This window comes from Tupaia chinensis, unplaced genomic scaffold, assembly GCF_000334495.1.
Source record: "Tupaia chinensis unplaced genomic scaffold, TupChi_1.0 Scaffold143647_1, whole genome shotgun sequence".
Taxonomy (NCBI): Eukaryota; Metazoa; Chordata; class Mammalia; order Scandentia; family Tupaiidae; genus Tupaia; species Tupaia belangeri.
In genome coordinates, this window is record NW_006203496.1 from 778,267 (window position 1) to 789,115 (window position 10,849).

The 10,849-nt window shown below is 41.8% G+C and overlaps 1 pseudogene; it reads left to right on the forward strand.

The window, feature by feature from the left end:
* The first annotated feature begins 1,026 nt into the window (after positions 1 to 1,026).
* LOC102480110 (heat shock cognate 71 kDa protein pseudogene) lies at positions 1,027 to 2,971 on the forward strand (annotated as a pseudogene).
* The last annotated feature ends 7,878 nt before the right edge of the window (positions 2,972 to 10,849 follow it).

The following is a 10,849-nucleotide window of genomic DNA, read 5'->3' on the forward strand; positions in this document are numbered from 1 at the left end:
TAAGAAAGCAAGTCACCAGGTCAGGGACTTGAACCACGGTCGACCATGTGGAAGTCCAGCACCTTAACCACTACACCACCTGCTGGCCCCCACTTCCTGTATACTTTAAGTGATATCTGGATTACTTGACATACCTAATGCAATGTAATTGCTGTGAAAACAGTTGTTATACTGTATAGGATTTTATTGATACTATTATTATTTTAAATATGTTTGATACACAATGGGTTGAATCTACAGATGTGGAGCCCTCAGATATAGCGGGCTGACTGTGTTTCAGAGGGATATTATATAGCTGGCGCAGTGCTACCTTGTCAATAGAATAGGTAAAATCTCTCTCTGCTTCTAAGCCCCCCAATCCACTACTTACTTGATTCATTTCTCTTTTTGTGATGCTCTGTTAAGGACCAGCCCATGCCCAGTGGTTAAGGGGGCTGGATCTCACAAGACCAACCACATTTCAAATTCCAGGCCTAGGGATTGGAAAAACACACCAGGGTGTGTGCATGCGTGCCCAAGATCCCAACAGGATGGAGAAATGGAGAAGGGATCGCAGTGTGACCACACCCAATTAGGGGTGCTTTCTCTTCCTCTCTCTCACTTTCTCTCTCTCTCTGGCCAGTGCACACATCATCTGGCAGTTTAAAAAAATCCCTCTCTTATAATGCAAATACACTGACAGCTAATGCAGTAGCAGCTAACAGTTCTCGGTCATCATGTGTCAGACTGAGCAGAATCCCAATTTACGGTGTAGAGTAGGGGAAAACAGGGCGATCCTTCATGAGCAGCTGGTAGATGGTGAGAGGCCATGCCATCTGGGAGGCAGAGGAGAAAGTCTAGGAGGTGTTAAGGTGTACAAAAGTGAGGTGGGAAGCATCCGAGAATGCCTTCTACTTTGCTGGTCTCCTTTAGGTTGACACATTTCTGGGACTTAGAAAACCTTTGAGCTCTCATTGAACATGGTGGCAGCTGCAGAGGTTGGTGTGTGAGCTTTGCGAGTTGAGACAGGTCTACATGGAAGCAACCATGTCTGAGGGACCTGCAGTTGGCATTGAACTCAGTACCACCTACTCCTGTGTGGGTGTCTTCCAGCACGGGAAAGTAGAGATGATTGCCAATGATCAGAGGAACCGAACTACTCCAAGCTTTGTTGCCTTTACCAATATTCAACAATTGATAGGTGATGCTGCAAAAAAATCAGGTTGCAATGAACCCCACCAACAGTTTTGATGCCAAGCATCTGATTGGACACAGATTTGATGATACTGTTGTCCAGTCTGATATGAAGCGCTGGCCCTCCATGGTGGTGAACAATGCAGGCTGGCCCAAGGTACAAGAAGGATACAAAAGGGAGACAAAAAGTTTCTACCCAGAGGAGGTGTCATCTATGGTTCTGATCAAGATGAAGGAAGTCACAGAAGCCTACCTTGGGAAAACTGTTACCAATGCCGTGGTTACCATGCCAGTTTATTTTAATGACAGTCAGCACCAGGCTACCAAAGATGCTGGAACTATTGCTGGTCTCAATGTGCTTAGGATTGTCAGTGAGCCAACTGCTGCTTCTATTGCCTATGATTTAGACCAAAAGGTTGGAGCTGAAAGAAACCTGCTGATCTTTGACTTGGGAGGTGGCACTTTTGATGTGTCCATCCTCATTACTGAGGAGAGCATCTTTGAGGTCAAATCTACATCTGGAGATACACACTTGGGTAGAGAAGACTTTGATAATTGCATGATCAACTATTTCATCACTGCGTTCAAGCACAAGCATAAGAAGGACATCAGCGAGAACAAGAGAGCGGTCCAGCACCTTTGTACTCTTGTGAACATGCTAAGCATACCCTCTCCTCTAGAACCCAGGCCAGTATTGAGATCGATTCCCTCTGTGAAGGAATCGACTTCTATACCTCCATTACCTGTGCCCAATTTGAAGAGTTGAACACAGACCTATTCCATGGCACCCTAGACCCTGTAGAGAAAGCCCTTTAGGACGCCAAACTAGACAAGTCACAGATCCATGACATTGTCCTGGTGGGTGGCTTTACTCATATCCCCAAGATTCAGAAGCTGCTACAAAACTTTGTCAATGGAAAGGAACTGAATAAGAGCATCAACCATGATGAGGCTGTTGCTTATAGTGCAGCTGTCCAGGCAGCCATCTTATCAAGAGACAAGTCTGAAAATGTCCAAGATCTCTGCTCTTGGATGTCACGCCTCTCTCGCTTGGCATTAAAACTGCTGGTGGAGTAATGATTGTCCTCATCAAACAATACCACCTTTCCTACCAAGCAGACACAGACCTTCACTGCCTACTCCAACAACCAGCCCATGGTGCTCATTCAGGTTGATGAAGGTGAGCGTGCCATGACCAAGGATATCAACCTGCTGGGCAAGTTTGAACTCACAGGCACACCTCCTGTACCCTGTGGTGTTCTTCACATTGAAGTCACTTTCAATATCAATGCCAATGGCATCATGAATGTCTCTGCTGTGGATAAGAGTACCAGAAGAGAGAACAAGATTGCTATCCCTAACGATAAGGGTTGTCTGAGCAAGGAGGACACTGAGCGCATGGTCCAGGAGGCTGAGAAGTACAAGGCTGAAGACGAGAAGCAGAGGGACAAGGTGTCTTCCAAGAATTCACTAGAGTCCTACACATTCAACATGAAAGCAACTATGGAAGATGAGAAACTTTAAGGCAAGATCAATGCTGAGGACAAACAGAAGATTCTTGACTAATGTAATGAAATCAACTGGCTTGACAAGAACCAGACTGTGGAGAAAGAGAAGGTTGAGCATCAGCAGAAGGAGCTGGAGAAAGTCTATAATCCCATCATCCTCAGGCTGTACCAGAGTGCAGGAGGCATGTGAGGGAAAATGCCCAGAGGCATGCCTGGGGGCTTTCCTTGTGGGGATGCTCCTCTATCCAGTGGTGCTTCTTTAGGACCCCCACATTGAAGAGGCTGATTAAGCCAACTCAAGTATAGATTATGTAGCATTGTTACATGCAGTAAAACACTGAAGGACCCCAATTCATAGTGAATTCTGTGGCAACCTTAAAGTTCAGCTGCTATAGTGAATTAGTGGACATTCTCAATTCTCGAATATGGAACATGTGCACAGGGAAAAATAACACTGCACCTTATAAGCACTGTATTGTGAGTGGAAAATGCAGTGTATTAAATAAAACTATTTAAAATTGGCACACACACACAGAAAAAGAAAATCTTTGATAAATGCAGGCATGGAAAAGTTAATAGACAGCAAGCCATGCTTAGTTATTTCCTCCAATGAATATCTCTGTAGCCTCTTGTAATATTCCACTCCTTTCATTTCACCTCCTTATGGGTCTCTTTCAGCTGGCAGGATCCCTCTACTGCTCTCTGAACTGGATTTGCTTGACCTTGTGCGACTGTTACTCTCAGATGAACAGGGTATTTTTGTCTTTGTTTTTCCCATGTGGCCTCAAATTCTCCTCAAATAGCTTGTCACTCATTATCAGGGTATTTGCAGAATAGCCAGAAAACCCTAAAAGGGATGTTAAAGAGGTATTTTCCTCAGAGCTTGTATACATAATGATTAGAAAAGTCCCCATTATCATCCAGGTCCTTTGGGAGCACAAAAGGAAAAATACCTGGTTATTTTTGCATTGTAATTCAGATGACATACGTATTTACATGGTTTGAGCACTTTTCTCATTACTTGTTTCATTTCCCCTTTTGGCTAGTCATAGGACAAAGATTATTTTGGAAAAAAAAAAAGAGGGGAGTTTCCCTCTGCAGCATCCCACCCCATACTCTTCTTGGAGGTCTTTTCGCAAAGAAGGCTTATTATATTGGTGTCCATTTCTTTGAAGGAAGGGAGAGGGAAAACTGGAGTTTGTCTCATAACTTGTCTTCCTTTGCTTTTTGTCCTACCTGATCTAGTATGGCAGAAGCTACCAATACCTGAGTATTCCCTTTCCAGCCACCCAATTAGACCATACTTCCCATCCTGTGACATCTAAGACCATGGAACTGAATTCCACCAACGTGACCCCTTTTACAGAAGGGAGATGTGTCACTTGCAGGCCCAGGTGTGTCCTCTGTGTTCTCTCAATATTTCCTTATGAATTTCATGAATGGAGAGAACTCCAACAGAACCATGAGTTGATGGAAGCCTGGATCCCCGAATGACTACATGGAGCAAAGCTCTCTATTGGCCACACTGGAATGTGACTAGATTGAGAAATTTTATGGTATTAAGTCACATTGTTTGTTTCCGCAAGGAAGCCTACCCTGATTAATAACCACCAATCCTTTTTTTCTTTTCATCTAGTCTTCCTGGCCACATGTTTACTTAATACTCTTTTGTTTTTTAAATCTTCAACCAAATAACTCACCAAAAATTGTTTATGTATGGCCTTACTGAACTGTTAGCTTTTCAACTGCAGGACACATGTACCATTCAATTTTGTATCTTCACAGTCTTACATGCAGTTGATTAAATAAGCTAATGTGTAAGGTGCTATAAGTACATATGTTATTAAGAGATCCTTCTGAGGCACTTACCATCAGATTGGGAAGACAGGATGTACACATATGTAATATATGAAGAGTATCAGTGGTGTTTATGGGAAATAATTGTAGCAGTAGCTCAGAGGAGGAAGCTAATGTGCACTCTGGTGTGATTGGGGAAGTTTTCACATGAGGAAGAAGAGGTGAGCTAAACTTTGAAGAGCAAGTAAGATTCTGAGAGGTGGAGATGATAGGAAAAATCATAGGAAAGAAAAAAGAAGAGGCGTTTCTAGAACAATGAAGTTAGGCATAAAAACAATAATACCTGGTTGTATATCATTTTCCATAGCAAGGCCCTAAGTCAGTTGAATAATCAGCTTTAGTTCCTGGTATTTCAAGTTTTTAATGTAAGTTTTTGGAACAATTCTCCTAATTTCTTCTTATGCAAGATACAAGTAAGTGCTCATTTCTGATAGTACTTTCTATACTCTATATGACATAGTCTTTCTAATATAGCAAGGGAATTTTATCTGATTTTCTCTTGTATTCTATCCCTCTATCAGTTATTTAAACTTGCATTCCCATTGAAGATATTTCCCCCCATAATTTCTTCTTAAGCATTATTGTGTAGTTTGAACAACCCTTTGTGTGTATAGATAAATTTATTTCAAAGACCTTTGCCATCTCACATCACAAAAGATGGAGAAGACCAAGACTATCTGTTGAAATAAGAATTTAAGGCCCAAATATATTAGCTGTTTATAATCCAGAGAGGGCTGTTAGCTTATTATATGGAGACAAGGCCGGTGGTTCATCAGTTGTCCTAGATGAAAAATTCACTAGGAAAGCTAACAAAGCCAGGCCAAATTGGTCATTTTCTAGGAAGGAGGATAGACAGGTGACAACTTGGCGGAAGGGTCAGTCATCAGGAAAGGAGAAGAGAAAGGGAAGGGTTCTGTGTGCTCCAATATGAACTTAGGGAGGAATCATTTCTGAGAGCCTCTTTTCATGTTTATTTTTGACTGAATTCATTTTTTTTTAGAGAGTTGTGTTTGTTTGTTTGAGTTTTTGCAAAAAGACCCCAAACAAACAAAAAACAGTGGGCTTATGTGCTCACTGGAGAGACAGAGAGACAGAAAGCAAGAAATCACCCTCCCCCTTCTCCTCTTGGGATCTTGGGCATGCATGCACACGTGCCCAGCATGAGTTTTAAGCTGCTGGGTCCAGGACTTGAACCACTGTTGACTATGTGGGAGTACAACAATGTAACCATTATGCCATCTGCTGGTCTCATCAACTGGATTCATTCTTTTTCCATTCCCAGCATCCAAGTTCTCACCCCAAATCACAGAAAGGTCTTGGGTTTTGTTATGGAAACTGTATTAGAAAGATTGTGATGAGAGAGTGTGTGTGCGTGTGTGTGTGGGGGGGGCGGGTTAAAATGGAATGTATTACACATCTCTGCTGTGGATAAGAGTACCAGAAGAGAGAACAAGATTGCTATCCCTAACGATAAGGGTTGTCTGAGCAAGGAGGACACTGAGCGCATGGTCCAGGAGGCTGAGAAGTACAAGGCTGAAGACGAGAAGCAGAGGGACAAGGTGTCTTCCAAGAATTCACTAGAGTCCTACACATTCAACATGAAAGCAACTATGGAAGATGAGAAACTTTAAGGCAAGATCAATGCTGAGGACAAACAGAAGATTCTTGACTAATGTAATGAAATCAACTGGCTTGACAAGAACCAGACTGTGGAGAAAGAGAAGGTTGAGCATCAGCAGAAGGAGCTGGAGAAAGTCTATAATCCCATCATCCTCAGGCTGTACCAGAGTGCAGGAGGCATGTGAGGGAAAATGCCCAGAGGCATGCCTGGGGGCTTTCCTTGTGGGGATGCTCCTCTATCCAGTGGTGCTTCTTTAGGACCCCCACATTGAAGAGGCTGATTAAGCCAACTCAAGTATAGATTATGTAGCATTGTTACATGCAGTAAAACACTGAAGGACCCCAATTCATAGTGAATTCTGTGGCAACCTTAAAGTTCAGCTGCTATAGTGAATTAGTGGACATTCTCAATTCTCGAATATGGAACATGTGCACAGGGAAAAATAACACTGCACCTTATAAGCACTGTATTGTGAGTGGAAAATGCAGTGTATTAAATAAAACTATTTAAAATTGGCACACACACACAGAAAAAGAAAATCTTTGATAAATGCAGGCATGGAAAAGTTAATAGACAGCAAGCCATGCTTAGTTATTTCCTCCAATGAATATCTCTGTAGCCTCTTGTAATATTCCACTCCTTTCATTTCACCTCCTTATGGGTCTCTTTCAGCTGGCAGGATCCCTCTACTGCTCTCTGAACTGGATTTGCTTGACCTTGTGCGACTGTTACTCTCAGATGAACAGGGTATTTTTGTCTTTGTTTTTCCCATGTGGCCTCAAATTCTCCTCAAATAGCTTGTCACTCATTATCAGGGTATTTGCAGAATAGCCAGAAAACCCTAAAAGGGATGTTAAAGAGGTATTTTCCTCAGAGCTTGTATACATAATGATTAGAAAAGTCCCCATTATCATCCAGGTCCTTTGGGAGCACAAAAGGAAAAATACCTGGTTATTTTTGCATTGTAATTCAGATGACATACGTATTTACATGGTTTGAGCACTTTTCTCATTACTTGTTTCATTTCCCCTTTTGGCTAGTCATAGGACAAAGATTATTTTGGAAAAAAAAAAAGAGGGGAGTTTCCCTCTGCAGCATCCCACCCCATACTCTTCTTGGAGGTCTTTTCGCAAAGAAGGCTTATTATATTGGTGTCCATTTCTTTGAAGGAAGGGAGAGGGAAAACTGGAGTTTGTCTCATAACTTGTCTTCCTTTGCTTTTTGTCCTACCTGATCTAGTATGGCAGAAGCTACCAATACCTGAGTATTCCCTTTCCAGCCACCCAATTAGACCATACTTCCCATCCTGTGACATCTAAGACCATGGAACTGAATTCCACCAACGTGACCCCTTTTACAGAAGGGAGATGTGTCACTTGCAGGCCCAGGTGTGTCCTCTGTGTTCTCTCAATATTTCCTTATGAATTTCATGAATGGAGAGAACTCCAACAGAACCATGAGTTGATGGAAGCCTGGATCCCCGAATGACTACATGGAGCAAAGCTCTCTATTGGCCACACTGGAATGTGACTAGATTGAGAAATTTTATGGTATTAAGTCACATTGTTTGTTTCCGCAAGGAAGCCTACCCTGATTAATAACCACCAATCCTTTTTTTCTTTTCATCTAGTCTTCCTGGCCACATGTTTACTTAATACTCTTTTGTTTTTTAAATCTTCAACCAAATAACTCACCAAAAATTGTTTATGTATGGCCTTACTGAACTGTTAGCTTTTCAACTGCAGGACACATGTACCATTCAATTTTGTATCTTCACAGTCTTACATGCAGTTGATTAAATAAGCTAATGTGTAAGGTGCTATAAGTACATATGTTATTAAGAGATCCTTCTGAGGCACTTACCATCAGATTGGGAAGACAGGATGTACACATATGTAATATATGAAGAGTATCAGTGGTGTTTATGGGAAATAATTGTAGCAGTAGCTCAGAGGAGGAAGCTAATGTGCACTCTGGTGTGATTGGGGAAGTTTTCACATGAGGAAGAAGAGGTGAGCTAAACTTTGAAGAGCAAGTAAGATTCTGAGAGGTGGAGATGATAGGAAAAATCATAGGAAAGAAAAAAGAAGAGGCGTTTCTAGAACAATGAAGTTAGGCATAAAAACAATAATACCTGGTTGTATATCATTTTCCATAGCAAGGCCCTAAGTCAGTTGAATAATCAGCTTTAGTTCCTGGTATTTCAAGTTTTTAATGTAAGTTTTTGGAACAATTCTCCTAATTTCTTCTTATGCAAGATACAAGTAAGTGCTCATTTCTGATAGTACTTTCTATACTCTATATGACATAGTCTTTCTAATATAGCAAGGGAATTTTATCTGATTTTCTCTTGTATTCTATCCCTCTATCAGTTATTTAAACTTGCATTCCCATTGAAGATATTTCCCCCCATAATTTCTTCTTAAGCATTATTGTGTAGTTTGAACAACCCTTTGTGTGTATAGATAAATTTATTTCAAAGACCTTTGCCATCTCACATCACAAAAGATGGAGAAGACCAAGACTATCTGTTGAAATAAGAATTTAAGGCCCAAATATATTAGCTGTTTATAATCCAGAGAGGGCTGTTAGCTTATTATATGGAGACAAGGCCGGTGGTTCATCAGTTGTCCTAGATGAAAAATTCACTAGGAAAGCTAACAAAGCCAGGCCAAATTGGTCATTTTCTAGGAAGGAGGATAGACAGGTGACAACTTGGCGGAAGGGTCAGTCATCAGGAAAGGAGAAGAGAAAGGGAAGGGTTCTGTGTGCTCCAATATGAACTTAGGGAGGAATCATTTCTGAGAGCCTCTTTTCATGTTTATTTTTGACTGAATTCATTTTTTTTTAGAGAGTTGTGTTTGTTTGTTTGAGTTTTTGCAAAAAGACCCCAAACAAACAAAAAACAGTGGGCTTATGTGCTCACTGGAGAGACAGAGAGACAGAAATCAAGAAATCCCCCTCCCCCTGCTCCTCTTGGGATCTTGGGCATGCATGCACACGTGCCCAGCATGAGTTTTAAGCTGCTGGGTCCAGGACTTGAACCACTGTTGACTATGTGGGAGTACAACAATGTAACCATTATGCCATCTGCTGGTCTCATCAACTGGATTCATTCTTTTTCCATTCCCAGCATCCAAGTTCTCACCCCAAATCACAGAAAGGTCTTGGGTTTTGTTATGGAAACTGTATTAGAAAGATTGTGATGAGAGAGTGTGTGTGCGTGTGTGTGTGGGGGGGGCGGGTTAAAATGGAATGTATTACACATAAAGCATAGTCATGAAATTATTTTTAAATGGTCTATTTTATTCTCTAAACCACTTGGAAATGCAACACCAAGTGTGCTTAATCCCCACCTCTCTCTGAGAACACTTGGCGTCCCCGCCCTTCATCTGGCCTTCCGCAGAGTCTGCCTGATAAAAGTGCTTTTCCCCACCTCAGTAATCCCTGTCACTCTAGCTCTTGCTTCCATGAGGGTACTTCAAACATTCAGGGAAAAATGGAATTAAAATCCAAGTTTATTTTGGTGCCAAAAAATTCTTGAAATCCACACATAGAATTTTTTCACAATGTGCTTGTTTTTGAACACTCTGGGTATGTGGGGCAGTACAGTTATTACCTTTTTCTCTTCCCAATAGACTCTGGGCTCCTTGATGGGAGAGATTTTACCTTTTGACCTCCATCTGTCTGGTGAATGGGACTTTGTCCGACTCTTGGCAGATCTTCAGCAAGTGTTTTCTGCTTGAATGGATGGGTGAAGGATGAATGGACTCATAGAGCCCAGATCCCTGAGAGCAGGGTCTGTGCTGTGCCTCCAGTATCCCTGATACCTGGCCCTGTTCCTCGGGCAGAGGAAAGCTCCGTGGATGTCCTTGCAGCATGATGATCTTTGGAATCAGTAGCGGAAGTGTTGCGTGTTCTTCATTTCTTCGTTATTTGAACCCAGCTTACTTCCAGAAAGGATTGAAAGGAAATGAATGTGAGGACTGAGCTTTTTTTCTCAAATGTCTTCAAATTGCAGATGGCTGTTTTGAACTCTGACAAGTTAGCTGGATTTACTATCACCTTTATGATTGGGCTGGAAGCCATTAGTCTTTCCGCAATGGAATCTTGGGTGGGAGTTTGTGTGGGGTAGCTCAAGTGTGAACAGAAAGGCTGTTTACAAGGAAAGGGACACATGGTCACATGATGGTTCTTAGCATCCTATCACAAATACATGTTTAGCTGGACTCTCAAAAAAAAAAAAAAAAAAAAAGAATGTATCCCATATTGGTTTTAGTTCTATTTTTAGCAGCACTCTGAAATTTCTTTACAATATCACATGCCCCTTGAAAGCAGAGATGATGCTTTTCAGCTGTGTGTGCAGGGAGTGTCTGTAAATCAGTAATCACTTTCAAATTCATAGCATTATAAGGTCAGGTCTTTCCATGCCCTGAGAGTTGGAGTCCAGGCCCAGCTTGGTAGCATGTGCTGGTTCTCACGCTACTCTGCAGGTTGAGGTCGCATGGGTGGTCCAGGTTTGGTTCCCAGCTCACTCTAAAAAAACAGGTACAGTGGTCTGCCCGTGGTCTCAGCTACTCAGGAAGTTAAGGCAGGAGGAACACAACATAGTGAGTGAGACCCTGTCTGAAAACAAAAAGTTAGTTCAAGTCAAAATCAAAAGAGTTTTCTGGGCTAGTCATGGTTCAGC